The 19,002-nt window shown below is 34.4% G+C and overlaps 1 protein-coding gene across 6 annotated transcripts in view; it reads right to left on the reverse strand.

Moving 5' to 3' along the window:
• The window catches only part of EVI5 (ecotropic viral integration site 5), a 223,668-nt gene that overhangs the window by 38,946 nt on the left and 165,720 nt on the right, over positions 1-19,002 (reverse strand). The gene's annotated exons all lie outside the window — the stretch shown is intronic.

The following is a 19,002-nucleotide window of genomic DNA, read 5'->3' on the forward strand; positions in this document are numbered from 1 at the left end:
TCTAATATTTTATGAGCTGACACTCATTACAGAATTTACTTAGTATAATTTTACATATAAAAAAAGAGATGTTTTTTCAACTACCACAATGGTGAATGTGGTAAATGACCAAGACTGATAAACTTATCTACAAATAGTCTCTACATTTCCAGAGCAAATATATTTAAAAACAAAAATAGAGGAAAACTGTCAAGGGTTCTTTAATTTCTTTCAATTCTGCTATCAGTTTCACTTCACATTATTTCTGTGATAGTTTCAGCTGGTCAGTTCCCTGTCTGCAGAGGTTGGTTCAATTTTGAACTCAAATCCCTGTCTTGGTTAACCTAGCTCTCAAACAGAAAATATGATTTAAAGTTTGGTAATGCATGATGAGGAACTAAATAAAATGTTTAGGATCTGAGAAAATTCCACACATATGACCCCTATGACTGAAAACTAATTGTTCTAAAGAATGAAGAAAAACCAAAGATTTGGAGACCAACAAAATAATTCTTTTAAAACTTAAAGTACCAATATTATGAGGAGATATGGCAATAAATAAGGGAAATATGGAGCCCAATTCTCTAAACTTTTTTTTATCAGGTAACAGATTGTTATAGCCCCAAAGCTATGTTCTTTAATATAACACATATAAATGTGTCTAGAGGAATATTTTACTTAGAGCAGTGATTCTGGTGTTCAACTACCTAGACTGTTGATTAACGACCTTTGGCATATACCTTCACCTGTTTTTGTCCCTGCAACCTTTGGGAGCTCTAATCACAGAAAGGATGAGGTAGAGATGGACTGTGCTCAGGATGTGTAAAATATTCTGTTACCTGAATATTTTCAATCTGTTGATTGAAACATCATAAATGCTGTGGTCAGCAGGAAATAAGAGAATTATGTATTTGTGTTAAGTCACAGCAGAAATTTTAATTAGAAATACCTTCACCTACGTCTACTGTACTCCAACATACTATTTAAAAAGGTTGAACAGTTAAGTATGGTAACGCATATCAAGCTAAAAGATTGAAGCGAAAACATGAAATGTTTACTGTATAGCTCTAAGCAGCATGTTTTTGCGTGTTATGTTGCAGCAAAACTGAGATAAATACGTTAAGTTGCTTTGCACAAGTGTTTAAGAGAAAAGTGTGGTTTAGCAGTGGACAACATTAAAAAATATTGTGGCAGTGAGAAAAGAGGAGGCAGGGGCCCTGGTTTGTTTAAATTCATGAATTAGCCTCATTTTAAAAGAGAAATTGTAATAGGCATGCCTAAGAGTCTATTCTTGTTTATTTGTTTCTTTATCTATGTTTTTAAGGCTGGTTATAACTTACCCCTATCCTGCCACAGGAAGGACACTTCCTTAGACAGGAAGATAGCAGATTTTAAAAACCTGTGTTTCAAGCCATAGGCTTTTTAATGCTCTATACAACCAGATAATTTGCTTAGAGGGTTTTGGTTTTGTTTTTGTTCTTTTTTTTAAAGAATTTAACCAGTTAACACCTACTTAATATACTAGATGTGTAGATGAAGGTAGTAGAAAGCACCCTGTATGAAATATAAAAGCATCTAGTCTATCATTAACATCTTGCAAAATTTTTCTCTAGCTTTTTAATTTTTAAAATTTTCAAATCTACAGAAGAGCTGAAATAATAGTACAATACCCATATACCCCTTAGTTATAGTCACCAATTACTATTTTGCCACATTTGCTTTTGTTTTTCCTACTTGTGTATTTTCTGAAACATTTGAATGTAAATTGCAGATATGACATTTCACTACTATATATTTCAGCATGCATCTCCTAAGAGTAAGTAACCAAATGTCCTTACAACACCTAAATTAATAGTAATTTCACAGCATCATTAAACATGTACTTCCTATTCAAACTTTCCTAAAAGGGCCCAAAATGTTTTATTATTATCCACAATTGAACCAAGGTTCATGGTTACATTTGGTTATTATATCTCTTTAGCCTTTTTTAATCTAAAGTAGTACTTTTGCCTTTTTTTTCATGATATTGTTGATATTTTAAGAGTCAAAGCTGAAATAGAAAAATTTCCCATTCGAACGAAAACAAGTACTGTTTTTATTCCTTTTTTTTCAAATCAAACAGGTAACAGAGTAAAACTAATATAATGTATATTTAATGGTTGGTTGGGTCAAGGGAGTAAATATAGAAGAGATGGGCACAGAAATTTAAATATCTGAAGCCAAAGACTCAGAATATTTATAGGAATACAGCATTTTATATATTACTCGTGTAACTATTTATTCTATTATTTATATGTATTTGGTAAAGATAAACATAATAAATATTAGCAGTTATGATTTTTTGCCTTTTATTAATAGGTTAACGTGTTTAACATTTCACTCCTATGAGGTCCAAAGAACTCTCTATATTTAACATCACTTTATTTATTTATTTATTTATTTATTTATTTATTTATTTATTTATTTATGGCTGTGTTGGGTCTTCGTTTCTGTGTGAAGGCTTTCTCTAGTTGTGGTAAGCGGGGGCCACTCTTCATCGCAATGCGCAGGCCTCTCACTATCGCGGCCTCTCTTGTTGCGGAGCACAGGCTCCAGACGCGCAGGCTCAGTAGTTGTGGCACACGGGCTTAGTTGCTCCGCGGCATGTGGGATATTCCCAGCCCAGGGCTCGAACCCGTGTCCCCTGCATTGGCAGGCGGATTCTCAACCACTGCACCACCAGGGAAGCCCTAACATCACTTTAAACACACAAAACCCTTTCAGCCTGTCATTTGTCTCTTTGTAAAAATATTCTATAAAGTAGGTAGATGACTTTAAATTCTGGGAAAAGCATAGTGTTCATCACAAAGAAATCTCTAAGAAAGAGAAGACTTGTCATAAAAGAAAGCATGGAACAACCACTCATTAAGCTTTATCTTGCTCACTGAGAGAGTGCTCACAGCTGGAAAACTGTGTAACTGAAGAAAATGTGATTCACCTTCTGGAGAGGTGGAACTGTCATATTTTAATACCCTTATATTCCATGTCATGGGGGTTATCATCTCAGTGAAAGATTTATCTCTATTTTTGTTTCTTGGTTTTGTTTTTTGTTTCTAATACCACAAACTTAAACTCCAAATAGGTACTCTTGTGCACTGTAAAGCAGCTTCTGTCTCACTTTTTCCTTATGAGGAAAGGATATATGGTAATGTAACCCATTTACTAAGGATAAACACTGTTATGCCAGGCTGAGTTAACACCTGACAAACCCTTTTGGGGAGTACTGTCTTGGGAAACCAAGACTTTTGAAGAATTAGTTACAAAAAGCCTTTCTAGATCTATGCAAACATCATTTCATCGCTTTGTCATTCTACCACCCATCACTTTTATTTCTCTAGACTGTCTTCTCCCAGCTTGATGACGATTATGATCTAGGCCTGTTATTTCCATCCTCTGGATTCTTATCACCACTTCTTTCTCTTAGCCAGATTTTCTCCAGACTGACAGACTAATAATAAGCCCTCTCTTTTGGCCTGGTGCTTTACCTGATTATTGTCCTCACAGGTGGTTTGATCTAAGCACAGCCTGGCCTCAACAACACTAGAAGATTAGACAGACTAGTGGCTTACCTGTCAAGGATCACGTGGCTAGCCAGGGATAGAAACCAGATTTCATTCCTAGTGCCTTAATTGTAAGACAAATCACAGCAGGATATGTGCTAGAATTATTTTTCCAAAATTGGTGTTGCTTACGTTACTCATTTATCTTTTTCTGGACCCTCTGTAGAGTGTTAGTAAGCCAAAGTTGGGAAGTTCAGTCCTCAGCTGTCAAAATTTCTCATGTACCTTCCTTAGCATCAGATGACCATATACATGGCTCTTGTATATTCACCTCATGGATAAAACATGCTTTTTTCTGTGGCCTGTTTAAAGGATCCATGCAGAGCTGATTTTGCCAAAAAGCATCTTTATCAACTTATTAGACTATTAGAGTATTAGAACTTGATAGGGGGACTTCCCTGGAGGTCCAGTGGTTAAGAATTCGCCTTCCACTGCAGGGGGTACAGGTTGGGGAACTAAGATCCCACATGCTGTGCAGCTCAGCGAAAACAAAACAAAACAAAAGATAAATCAAAGACAGCCCATGTAAAGATAATATCAATAATACTTTATAAATTTCAAATTAGTAACTCATCCTATAAAATTAATTTCCTTCCTCAACAATTTCAATGAGGTGGTCTGGCCTGGCTGTGATTAATACAGTAGAAAAAAGTAGGAAAAATATTTTAATTGAAAAAAAAAAAAACATAAAGAGAGTAACAATCATTTCTATTCACACTCCTCAGAATTGATCAATGTTAACATCTTGGAATACATGCAGCCAGATTTTTTTTTTTTAAGAAAAATAATTGTTTCTGTAAAATTATATATGTTTGCCTTAAGCAACTTGGGCAGTGCTAAAAATACAAAAATGAAAATTAAACATTAAATATTAGCTAAAATTAATAGGAAAAGAAAGTACAGTGAATGCCAAGTGTTTCTTCAATATAAGAGAGGTAATTTCCTTTTTTAAAAAAAAACCTCTAAATTTAAGAGATAACAAAAAAACATTAAGATGTTAGAAGTCTGCATTTTTATTACATGCTTTAAATGTATGTGGTATTGATTGACTATCTTGCTGGGATATGAGTACATTTATACCTGCTTTCATATCCCCTCTCCCTCCACTTCCAGATGTTTGTTAGCTATGTTATTTTTATTTATTTATTTTTTTAAAAATTTTTTTTAGCTATGTTATTTTTACACTGTCAAAGTTTATTTAAAAAAAAACTCTCTCGGGCTTCCCTGGTGGCGCAGTGGTTGGGAGTCTGCCTGCCAGTGCGGGGAACGCGGGTTCGGGCCCTGGTCTGGGAGGATCCCACATGCCGCGGAGCAACTGGGCCCGTGAGCCACAACTACTGAGCCTGCGCGTCTGGAGCCTGTGCTCCGCAACAAGAGAGGCCACGATAGTGAGAGGCCTGCGCACCGCGATGAAGAGTGGCCCCCACTTGCCGCAACTGGAGAGGGCCCTCGCACAGAAACGAAGACCCAACACAGCCATAAATAAATAAATAAATAAATAAAATATTTAAAAAAAAAACAAACAAAAAAAACTCTCTCACTTGTAATCATTATTCCCATATTTGTTTAGTATTAGTTCTGTATTTAAACAGATTCAACATTTACCGCCCATCTTTTCAAATAGCGCCCACATTTCACAGTTCTTTATTTTGACTTGTTTTAAGCTGGATTTCACTATCCAGTAATTTTTTCAAGATTATGAGAGTAGTATCCTAGCAATCTTTTCACACTGGAAAATGACAACCTATTTCTTCAAAATATCTGGATGACACATTGTTTGGCTATAATATTTTTGGGTCAGCCAAACTCAAAATGTTGTCGACTAGTACTAAGATAACTTTCTGTGGTGATGGAAATGTTCTCCATCTACACTGTCTAATATGTTAGCTAGTAGCTACTGTGCAAAATGAGGCTATGACCACATTGGCTGGCTAGTGGCTATCATATTGGAGAGTGCAGCATAGCCATTGCTCTGTTGATTTCTGGCATTGAATATGCTGTGAGAAATCTGGAGGACAAGTCTTAATCTTCCCATACAACTTTGTAGGTAATTTGCTCTAAGTGTTTAAGGAGCATTCTGTGTCAAATTTTCCTAGAACACAAGGTTTTCTTTTAATTTGCATCTTTGAATCTTCATTAATTTCAAGGACCTCTTCTTGCTTATTTTTGAATATATCTTCTTTCTATTTGTTGTGGGATACCAATTATTCTTAGTGTTAGATTATCTGTCTGTCATCCATAAGCATTAGCTAATATACTTGTTTTTCATTCTTAACCTCTATATTCATTGTGATTATTATCTCAAGCTTTTCTTCTATGCCAATATTCCAATTTTCAGCATTGTCCATTGAATAGGCTATTCTTTTGTGGTTTCTGCAATGGTGTATTGGGCTTCAATTTATTCCCTTAGTGGTACAATTCCCTCCTTCTTACCTCAGTGTACTTTTTAATTATCTTATCTTTTGATTTCTTAATTTTACTAAATTCACGGTTAGTTGTTTTATAGTATGAAGTAATTGTAATTCCTCTCTTATCCTTGAATTACCTTTCTTCTTGGTTGGGATGTTTCTGAATAGTATTTCTTTCTCTTTTCTCTGCTATAATAATAGAAACCAAGTTGTTGTGCCATTTCTTCTCATCATGCTCATGGCTAGGTGACTATCCAGATATTCTAAATGCTCTAATGATATGAGTTACTTATTAACTCTCTTTCCATCATATTTAAAATCTATTTTCTGTGCCCTCCAAGCTCAAGTTTGTTCCCATTTTTCTATGGGCTGAGGGATAGCATGGGGAAAAGAAGAACCTGGCTAAACAGGGGCACTGTTTATTCTTCTGAGATTCTGTTAGCTATTTTGTACTACCTAATTGGGGGGATACATGCCAAAACCCGGGTTTTAGGATTCAGATCATTTCCCAAATAGAGTGTGTTGTCCCAGGGCCTTCACTTTAATTAACATTCAGATGTTCACTTTCTAATCTCCTTCACTGGGTTGTTCCGTCTAGAAGTTTCTACAACTTCTCAGTCAGACATACTCATTTTCCTTCTCTCCACATTTGGGATATGACTGAATCTTCCGGGGGTTTTGCTGACTTACCTATATATACAGTGTGGTGACATAGGAGAGAGGGAGATAGTTGAGGTTAGAAGCCAAGCCCTGCTAGGCCTCTCTGCTCTTAAACAGTTTATTTCTTTCCTTAGTTGTCACTTTTAAAGTTTATTGCATTAGGCTAAGATCCTTTTCCTCTCAGGCTGCTTTTAGTGGGAAAGTATTTGCTTTAAAAAAAAAAAATTTACTATTTTGTTAGACGGTTGAGGTAGGAAATTATGGGATCGGTTTCAGTCCACCTCTGGGGCAGCATTTAAACAAATGAATCTTTACACCTGAAATTTATGTAATATTGTACATCAACTATACTTCAATTAAAAAAAAGGTACTTTGAACCTACCTGTTCTTATGGCATAATAATATTAAATTCTCATGTACATGGCTGCCGCCTAAGATTCATTCAACAATTATTTTTTGATTACCTGTTACATGCCAGGCACAAGGCATACAGCAGTATGTAAGACAAACCAGGTTCTAATATATTACATGTGGGTGTGAGTTGATTTTTAAAGTGAAGGTAATTTCAGACACTAATAAGAGCTACAAATAGTATGAAACACAATGATGAAATAGAGTTACGGCATTAGGGTCCTACTTTACAAAGGTGGTCAGTGAAAATCTCTATGAGTTGGTGACTTTTAAGTTCAGATATAAATGATGAGAAGGAACCAGCCATGGGAAGATCGAGGAGCATAGCATTCCAAATGCAGGGAAGAGCAAGAGCAAAAGCTTGTAGGAATGAATGAGCTTTTGGTTCTAGAAACAAAAATAAAGTTGGTGTTGCTAGAGCATGACGTGAAGGGGAGTGTGGTTTACGATGCAGTCAGAGAAGTAGGCAGGAGCCAGACAACTCAAAAACTTTAAGGCCAGAGAAGGAGGGTGGCATTTTTGCTAGGTTGACCAAGTTTTCTACATTGCTGTTTTCCAATAATTATTTGGAAGCGCTCATTCTTATGTCCATTCTAGCAATGGTTACCTCAAGTTATTTTAATGTATGTACATTAAAAAATTATAATGGTAATCATATAAATTCATATGGTATAAAAACTGTGAAGTTTCCCTTTCTCTTTTGCACCAAGCCCTTTACGCTCCCCAGAGGGAGCTTTGATAGGTATCACAGCAGACATCCCAATTTACTTAAACACACACACACACACACGTACTTTTTAACATACACAAATGGAATTATCACTACATTCTATATTTTTTCTCATTATTATGTCTCGCAGATCTTTCTTTATTCTTTCTTAAAGATACAGACTTTTCCAAATATGGATCTACTATGGTTTAACCATTCTCCTAATAATGAGTAGTTATCCACGTTTTTAAATAATAATGTTAGATTTATGCATCCATCTTAAGAAGTTACATAAAGAACACACACCAAAGCTAAAATAGACAAAAGGAAATAATAAAAGAACAGGAATAAAACGGGAAAAAAAGTTGCTTATTGTTTAAATTTGCAACTGTTTACTAGTACTGTGCTGGCCAGTGGTATTAGAAATATTGGCTATTCCAAGTACCATTGCTTTCTCCTTTCTTGAACACCCTACAGATGTCTAACATACCACCCAATTCTGAACTGAAACTTATCGTTAGTTATTAAACTTTTATATAGTAATTTTAGAATAGGAAACCAGTACTTAATATACTTTAACATTTTAAGCCTGACAAAGTAAAACTTAAAACATGGTTTACAAATAGACATCACACCCTTAAAGGAAATAACAGAAACAATTAGTAATCTCTCTGTGTGCTCTTCATAGAGATTTCAAAATAAATCTAAGGTTATACATAGGATGTGGGTTTTTCGCTGGGAGTAGTATTACAGAAGGTTTGTGGTATTAGAAGGGTCATGACACAATGCAGGTTGCTTAGTCTCAAATGCAAGTGTAAAGCTTACATTAAAAAAATATTTTAAATTACACCCACAGATGAGAAAATGTAACGAAAAGAGAGATTATGCTACAGAAAGATATATACAAGCTCTCTCTCTCCTCTGTAAAAGTTAAACTATTTTAGAGACCATTAAAAGGCATTATCTTGACTATTTTAAAGGTTAAATAATGCTTTTTTTCAAGGCTATATTATGAAACTATGTTCAACGGTCACAGAGGCAACCATATTAACTTGCAGCAGCAGGAGCAAAATTTCTGAGTTCTAATTTGATATTTTCAATTAAAGCAAACTATATTAAGCAAATTATAACTGCATATGAGATGATGATAGTAGCAGAAAACACAATGATTTGAGTAAGTCTGTGACAGTCGATAAGCAATCACCGTGATTAATCAACATAACCTTACTGAAACACCAATAGCAATCACTAAACTTTAGGAAGTTTTTACTGATTTGTACTTTGCCTTAAGAAAAATTAATCAGAATAGTAAATGTGGTAAATGGTAGCCTCTCCATGACTTCAAGGTGACTCATTTGAAACATCTAAAACCAAATCATACTCATATCATGTACTATTGGTAAGTTTCTAAAACAGTTTCCTGTAATTTCAAGTCACAGACAAAAAGGTTTGACTATTCTTTATGTTTTAGTAACTAGAAAAAAAGTACATATAAATACTTTTAAGAAATAATAAGGTAAGTTGAAAAGTATGGAAGGGAGGAAATAAATCAAAATTTTTTCTCACTACTAAGACTGATTTAATTCCATTTCAGAAGAGAAATACATCCATCCCACACATCGTTAAAGTGATGTTTCTTACAGGATCAGCTAAATACACACATGAAAAACCAGCATTTGCACAAGGTCCAAAAGCTAGAAAATATTTCTTATAAATCAGTTTAATTAAAAACAGATCAAATTTTGTGACCAATACTTAAAATTCTATCTAATTCCAGGGGTTCCTAAAAACCGTGGAATTATATAAACTATTTTTTAATTTTAAAAAAAATTTTGTCTTTTTTTTTTTCACCACACCACACAGTTTGTGGGATCTTAGTTCCTCGACCAGGGATTGAACCCAGGCCCCTGGCAGTGAAAGTGTGGAGTCCTAGCCACTGAACCGCCAGGAAATTCCTATAAACTATTTTTTATAACAGACTTTCCTCAAACAGTTTTAGATTTACAGAAGAATTGAGAGGATAAGAGTAATATATACTCCCTTGCACTGTTTCCCCTGTTACTAATATCTTCCATGTTGTTACAATTAATGAACTAATATCGATACATTGTTACTAACTAAAGTCCAAAGTTTATTCAGATTTTCTTAGGTTTTTTTTTTTTAAACCCAAAGTCCTTTTTCTGTTCTCGGATCCTATGCAGGATACCACACTACATTTAGTTGTCATGTCTCCTTAGGTTCCTTTTGGCTGGGACAGTTTCTCAGACTTTCCGTGTTTTTGATGACCTTGACAGCTTAGAGGAGTACTGGTCAGGTGTTTTGCCAGATGCCCTACTATCGAAATTTGTCTGATATTCTTCTCATAGTAAGAATGTGATTATGGGTTACTGGAAGACCACAGAGGTAAAGTGCCATTTCGTCACATCCTATCAAGAGTATATTACTAGCAATGTGATTTACAACTGTTGATGCTGATTTGATCATCTGGGTGAGGTAGTGTTTGTCAGGTTTCTCCAAAAAAGTTACTTTTTTTCCTTACCCTTTCCATACTGGACCCCTTGGAAGGAAGTCACTGTGCACAGGCTACACTTAAAGAACAGAAATTTATGCTTCCCTTCTGAAGGCAGAGTATCTACAAAAGTTATTTGGAATTCTTCTGCATAGAGATTTATCTCTTCTTCCTCATTTATTAATTTATTCAATCATTATTGATATCAGTATGGATCCATGGATATTTATTTTATACCTTGAATTATAATCCACTACTATGTTAATTATTTTTTCCTATTTTAAATATTGTTCCACCTTTGGCCACTGGGAGCTTTTTCAGTTGGCTCCTCTTTGTCCCTTTAACATATTCCTGTTAATGTAGGGTTTTGTTTTGTTTTGTTTTGTTTTGGAACACTTCCTTACTTTCTGACACTGCAAGATACTCCAGGCTCATCTTGTATATTTCCTGTTCTAGTCCTGGGATCAGCTATTTCTCTCAGGAACCTTGGTTTCTGTTATTGGAGAATGGTATTAGAAACCAAGATCTGTGTGCTAGGTGTACATAAACTGATTTTTATTTTTATTAAAAAAATTTTTTGGCCACGCCACATGGCTTGAGGGATCTTAGTTCCCCTACCAGGGATTGAACCCAGGCCATAGCAGTGAAAGTGCCAAGTCCTCACCACTGGACTGCCAGGGAATTCCCTAAACTAATTTTGATAACACTAAGATGATCACTGGTAGCATGGTACTTTAAGGGTCTAACCTATCTTCATTAATTCTTTAGATACTATTATGAGCTGTTCTTGGGTAAGTGAATGATATCCTTCATTCCTAGATACAGCAAATTTTAAAACCTCTAGGTACTTAATCTCTTTATATTTAAGTGCATACTAAAGTTGGAGATCAGAGAATCATCTCTGAGCACTTCAGTAAAAAAAAAAAAATTTTTTTTGACATAGTTTTTAATACCTAATGACCAGATAGCAAGCTGAGTAAAATATTCTGTATACCTAACTCCCTTTGTTGAGAATCAGCATTAAGACTAGATAAGATTATAGAAGTTATTTTTCTAATTTAAAAATGCTTAAAATTTTGAGAAAAATCATTAAAGAAAACTGAAAAATATTTTAATGTTTAAATAAGTTGCTCAAAACAGAAACCACTGTACTTAAAGGGGGAAAAAAAAGTCCTCCAAAAAGAAGTTTGTTAGTCAAGAGGTGGCATATAAACTACCACCTGCTGTGAAACTATTAACAAATGAGCTCAGGAAATTAGAAAGCACAAACTGATCACAAAGCTTCATGCTAAACTCCATCCTTTAGTAATGTCATTGTAATTTTACATTATTAAAACTTTTTTTTGTTAAATGGTAAAGATTTTTATCACTTCCTCTCTATCTCTGTCAAAACTGCATACTGAGCTGGGCACACTGATTTAAATCTAACTCCCTCATTTTATGTCAGAACAGAATTTTGAGTGGGTGTTTCTTAAGCCAATAGCGGTTGGGGTATTGCCCATCTGAGGCATCCCTAGAGGTTATCTGTTGGGCAAAGTAATGAAAATGGGTAAATGTTACTGGGTACCAGGAAAAGAACACAAAGTTGGATTTGCGTAGAACTAAACTGTTTTAAACTTAAAACTTTTCATTATTTATAACAAAGCAGCATTAACTTTATAGATGTGCTCAGCCCACAGAAGCTTTTAATATGGTTATGACAAATTAATATGTTTATCTTTATAAAAATCAAAACACAAACTCAATTCAGGTTAAATATCACAAGGCTTGGGTTCAATTTTCATCTATTTTCCTCAACTAACTGAGCAAAAATTAACTTTTCTGTGTTTTGCTCCACCACTTGGAAAGTGGAGAAAGTGTGATTTAGCATTAACGTAAAAATAAAGTCCTCAACTAATAAATAACATTTGGATCAATAGAATAAAGGTGGAAAATTCCACTTAGAGGAGGAGGAAACAATTTTTAACCACCATTTCCTCCCATCTAGATACTATGAATTCCTACAAGCATTTTTTTCTGAATCAAGTTCAAATGAATCCTTTTAATAGGTTTAAATGTCATCTAACTGATGACTCCTATGCTCAAAACCCTCCCATGACTTTCTACCTTACTCAGAGAAGGGCCACAGTTCTTAGGCCCTACATAATCTGCCCTATTTACCTCTCATACTTCCTCTAACTTCCTCTCTTACTCCACTCAGGGACTCAGAGATGCCCCTGGCTTTAGGTCCTTTGTCCTTACTATTCTCTTAGCAGGGTATTTCTATCACAAATCTGCATGAATCTTTGTTTAAATATCCCCTTCTAGCGAGCCTTGCCTGATCACATTATTTAAAATAGCAATGGTACCCTACGCTCAACACCCCAACCCTCTCCTTTTCCTACATTTTTCTCTCCATTGTATTCATCATCTTCTAAATTACACACTATACGATTCATTTATTTTGTTCATCCTACTTCTTCCTCTACCATTAAGCTTGATGAGGAAAGGGACTTTTTGTGTGTTTTGTTCACTAATTCTTATAAAGTGTGTAGAGTAGTGACTAGCACATAGTAGGTACCCCGTAAGTATCTGTTGAATTGAAACTGATACCCCATTTAAATTAATAATTTAATCTGTTCTTCACATCTAGGCTTTTAAATGAGAATGATTAAAATAATGTGAGATGGTATAAGAGAGATCTATAACAGAGGGGGTTAAGCAGCAGAGACACAACAAAATTGGCTGGATTGGCATCATCAGGGAAGGCTGATCATAGCATGTCAAACTTAATCTGACCTTTGAAATGATAAGCAAGATCAAAGGAGGAGAGGAGAAAAACAGAGTGAATCTCAATGACATATTTAAAGAGTTCTTAACTAGTTTATTATGGCTCAAGCACAGGTATATGGTGGGAAAAGTGGGAAATGAAGCTAGAAAGGGAGGCAAGCATCAGAGCAGGAAGGGGCTCGTGAGTACAGCCAGAATTTGAACTGTGTCCCGAAAGCCATGGGAAGCTACTGAAAGATTTAAGTGAGGAAAAGGGAACCAGTAGTAACAAAGTTATAGGAGGCAGTTGATCTACCAAGAAAATCCATATAACTAACATGACAGTACCTGTAATACTAAAGAAAAAAAATTTCATTTTAATCCTGGAAAGAATTTAAGTTAGAGTGGGTTCTTAAACATACAACAAAATCTCATTTAAAAATCTTCTTTATGCTTCAGTTTCCTCCACTATAAAATGGGGATATTAACAATAATGTCATATGTAAAGATTAAATAAGTGAATATATTTAAATGGCTAATAGTACTGCCTGGCATGTTTTAAGTATTCAATGATGCTAGCTATTAATACTTTAATTATTAGTATTCTGGAAGAAATAAAGTTACAGATAATATGGTAAAACATGGTAAATACATAAAAAATGAAGAGTAAGTTAAACAGGGCTTACACTGGACAGAAACAAGTTCAATCAAAAAAAAAACAAAACAGCCAAAACAATTCTTAATTTGCAGCTATTATCTAATTCTTGGAAAGGGATATATTCATTATCTGGAGTGGGTAAACACTATCTTGAAGGGAACTCAAAAGACTTTCTGCACTTTCCATTCTGGTTGTAATTTTTGGAAGCCCTTACAACGCTGAGTGTAATCTTTTATAAAAGGTCATTGATAAGCTGATTTGCTGGAAACTAGTTAGGGAAGAAAGAACACTTGACACATGCTTTCTCATTTAATACCAACTCTAAAGCAGATAACCTTAGGATTCTTAGTTTTGAATGAGTAAATTCAAAATCAGGTTAAATAACCTGTCAGACAAGACAGCTAATAAGTAGTTTGTCTTCAAAATCTATACTCTCAACCAATCAACAAAATCTCTAGCAATTATAAGAAAACAGAAAGATAAAAGTTGTGACCACAGAGTTATTTAGGATTCTAAAATCCTCTTGTTCCCAATAATAATTAAATTTATTGACTCTTTCTATTCTGATCAGGGTATGTCATATTTATTTTTGCAGGCTACTTATAGAAATTCCACTTAGCCTGAGCCATTCAATTAGCTTGTAAAGTATATGTACAGGTAGGAAGAAAAAAGGTAACTGGCATCCTCTCACATGTAATTAAAGCCATTAACACCAATAAATTGTACATAAATTTTCAGAGGTTTAAATTCTACTCAATGATATTGCAAAGAAGGGACCCAGACTCAATCATTCCTTCTGTATAATGATAAATGCACTTAGGCGGAGTCTGAATTCATTTTATCCTTCCTAGCCAGTAGTGACCTAATGATAAAAAAAATGCAAATTGATGCATGTGTGAATACAGTGATAATCTCTGAATTTAAAAAATTTGAATACTCAAATTACATACATTAAAAATCACTTACTGTAAAAACAACAGATAAGCAAATTATTATATTAATTTCTTCAAATACAAATATTTGAATGATGGTTATATACTAAGCATTATATACCAACACTGAGAAATACAGCAGCTGAATAAAACAGGCAAAAATTCCTCTCTTACGGAGCTTCCATTCTGGTGGGGGATGTGGACAACAACAACATGTATAATTTATGGCAAGAAATAATTGTTTTGAAGAAATATAAAGCAGCATAAGAGTATAGTGATTAGGATATGAATATTATTTTAGATAGAAATTTGGCCAAAGGAGCTTTATGTAAGAAAACAATAGAGGTCTGAATGAAGTGAGATTATACAGTATTTAAAGTTCATAATGATAACTCTGAATTGTCAAAATATATTAAAATGATATACATGATATCATATTTTTAAATATTTCATGGCACCTTGGAGTTCAACCTCTTAATTCTATTATAGGGGTATGATCTGCTCTAAATAAGCATTACAGTAGATGGTGACTAAAATCCATTAAGAAGTGTCATTCTGTTTGAGAAAGAGGAAACCTCAGCAATAACTTTTACAAATAGTTCAGGAAAATGGCTAAAACCTGAAAGCTGCTACACTTTAAAAAAGGTTAAATTCACTCTGAGACACTAATATAAACCAGCTCCTCCAAAGATGGTGGAAAAGGCATTATTATAAAGAACATTAAGTGTATTACAAATGTAGTCATCTCAGATTAACATGGGGAGGGTGGTGATTGTGAACTTTAAACCAGACCTGAAAGTTTCAAGTTGACTGAAGGATCTTTGAAAATAAATTTAATAAACTTCAACCTCATAAGTATATCTACTACAGAATGCTACAGTGTGTATAAAAATGAGTATTTCCTCACCTAAATGAGACATTCACAAAAGTACAATTTTCATAACTACATTTAAAAAAGCAGGCTTTAATTTTATCAATAGCTAATTACATAATCATGTAATTTATTAAATGAAGGGTTTGAAAGAATTTGGTTTGTGGGAAAAAGTTTTATTCACAAGAGAGCAAGAGTAATTTGAAGAGTTGGTCTGAAGAGATCTGAAGTACAAAAATATTTGACTAAGTTGAGTTCTCCCCCTAGTGGAACTTGAAAATGATCTAAGATATTTCCATGAATAAAAATAACCTAAAATATATTACTCTTATAATTGAAAAGGAGTTTCAGGTTTTAACAAAAGATCTATATATGGATCTTAACCTACATATAATAAATAAATGAATGAATAAAGGTTGAATCATTAAGATGTTTACTGAAAACACATTTATCAAATGTCTTAACAGCAAACTAGCCAAGGAGAACTCAGTAAGCAGAAATACCTAACAAGCAGAGGACTAGGGGATACAGAAAAACACAGCAATTTTTTGAAGACATAACAGCATGTAGAATGATACAGAATTTTAAAAGAATATAAAAACTTTCTAAAGAGGTGTGTGTGTGTGTGTGTGTGTGTGTGTAGGAGGTGGGGAGAGAGGATGGGGTGGTAATGGTCAAAGAAGAGGCTAAAAGTGCAAGTTTGGACAATAATGAAAAGATAAGGTTTTTATGTTTTAGAAAGAAAATTCTGGTGGCTCTGTGGAAGAGCTCAGGCTGGAGAAAAAGAAGCTGGACAGGAAGTTGTGACGTTCAGGTAGGGACGAAGGCAGATGAATGAAGGGAGTGGCAGGGCGGAATAGAAAGGTCATGAAAGATTTCTTTTAAAGTTTCTGAAATGAGTAAAATTACCTTCGATTTAGTTTTAGATTTACTCACGACTTTTATCTTTTGAAGAAATTGAAGAGTCGGACATGGTACTTTAATCTGTATGAATTATTAAGAATTATCTGGAGGCAAATTTATATGAGTAGGTGAGCAGGTGAAATGCTGGTAGGAATGTTAACTAGCAGAAGCACTTTGTAAAAATAATTTGGTACTCTCAAGTAAAGCTGAAAGTTCGCATACATAGCCTTGATAAATATGGCATAATGTTAAGAAAAGCATAAGTGAAGTTCCTACTAAGCTGAATAATTCAATACGAGATGATACCACTGAACAAGACTTGAGATACAAAAGAATAAAAACATTTTGGCTGGAATAGGAACATATCTGATTTTAAACATGTTGAATTTGAAGTTCCTGTACAAGTTCCAGGAGGAGTTCTCTACTGTCCATTAAACATACTGGTCTACTGATCAAACGACACAATAAATTAAAAACAACAACGACAAATGACAAGTTACAAAGTGGGAGTAGCCATCTGTAAAACGTAACACCAACTTAGAAAGAACTACGCGTACATAAGAAAAAGATAATCCTAAAGAAAAAACATACACAAAAGACTTTAATAGGCACTTTATAAAAGATGGAATCCAAACTGCCAACCTCACTAGTAATCCAGCAAATACAAATTAAAACCATGATGAAATACCATTGCATACCCACCAGACTGGCACAAATTAAAGCATCTGACACCACCAAGTGTTGGGGAGGATGTGGAACAACAGGACTTTCGTAGGCTGTGGTTGGCAGTTAAAGTGGTACAAACACTTTGGAAAATAAAACTGAAGATCTGCATGCTTTATGACCCAGCCATTCCACACCCTGGCATCATGCTACAGAAACGTGTGCACACGTAGTCAGTATAGTGTACCAGATTGCTTACGATCTCAGCATTGTGTATAACAGTCCCAATCTGGAAATTTACAAATGACCACTAATATCAGAGTGGATATGTACGCTGTGACATATTCATGAAATGGAACATGTTGCAACAATAAAATTCATGACTCATTGAAACAGTGCTGAACAAAGAAAGAAGAGACATAAATGAAAATATTCAGCATAACTCTATACGAAATTCAGAAATAGGGAAAACTAAACTGTGTGGATGAGAGATGCATACAAAGATGACACCACTAAAAGGAAAAGCAGAGGAGTCACTGCTATAAAATTCGGGGTAAGGGAAAAGGGTGTGATTGGGTAGACTTCTGGAATATAGGCAATATTCTGTATCTTGACCCAAGTAGTGGTTACATGGATACTGTTTTTATATATATTATAATATAGCTTTGTTTTATGAACTTTTCTGTTTATTGTCTTCAAAATTTTTTTTTAAAGGTGTAAGATTATTGATTAGGGGAAACATGCTAGGATGGAGATAGATTAGAATTCATTGTTGTACACTGAGTAGTTTTTAAAAAGCGAAAAAACTTGGATGCTCAGAGGAATACAAACACTCAGAACTGAGAAAAAAAGACTGAAAACAAAGTTCAACAAGAAAGAAGAGAGTCAAAAGTGGGTGGTGCTAGGAAAATTCTGCAGCCCACAGAATGAGAGGAAATATCTGCAAAAATATCTGTTTATATCTGATATGGGATTGACATTGAGAATATATAAGAAACTTCCACAACTCAACAACAACCCATTTAAAAGCTGGGCAAAGGACTTGAACTGCCATTTCTCTAAAGAAGACATAATGGCAAATAAGCACAATGAAAAGATGGTCAACATTATTAATCATTAGAGAAACGCAAATCAAAACCACAATGAGATACCACTTCATACCCATTAGAATGGGTATTAAAAAAAAAAAAAACCAGAAAATTAACAAGTATTGGTGAGGATGTGGAGAAACTAGTCCCCTGTGCATTGCTGGTGGAAATGTAAAATGGTGCAGCTGCTGTGGAAAACAGTATAACAATTCCTCAGAAAATTAAACATAGCATTACCACGATTCAGCAATTCCACTTCTGGGTATGAATGAAAACAGAAATGAAAACAAGGATTCAAACAGCTATTTGTACACTCACATTCATAGCAGCATTATTCACAATAGCCAAAAGGTAGAAGCAATCTAAGTGTTCATCAACGAATGAATGGGTAAACAAAAAGTAGTATGCACACACAACAGAATATTATTCAGCCTTAAAAAGGAAGGAAATTCTGACACATATTACAACATAAATGAACCTTGATGACGTTATGCTACGTGAAATAAGCCAGTCACAGAAAGACAAATATCCTATGATTTTATCAATACTTATATAAGATACTTAGAGTAGTCAAATTCAGAGACAGAAAGTACAATGGTGGTTTCCAGGGGTTGAGGAAAGAGGGGAATGGGGAGTTGTTTAATGGTTACAAAGTTTCAGTTTTGCAAGGTGAAGAGTTCTGGAAATTGGCTGCACAACAATGAGAATGTACTTAATGTCACAGGCTGTATACATTAAAATTGTAAATTTTACCGCAATACATGTATTTTTACCACAATAGAAAAAAATGGACTTGGAAATGAGTAAGTGTTGAAAATAGAAGCACAGTCATTAGGATGAAGACATAAGTCACTATTCAGGTGC

Source organism: Balaenoptera ricei, chromosome 1 (assembly GCF_028023285.1).
Source record: "Balaenoptera ricei isolate mBalRic1 chromosome 1, mBalRic1.hap2, whole genome shotgun sequence".
NCBI lineage: Eukaryota > Metazoa > Chordata > Mammalia > Artiodactyla > Balaenopteridae > Balaenoptera > Balaenoptera ricei.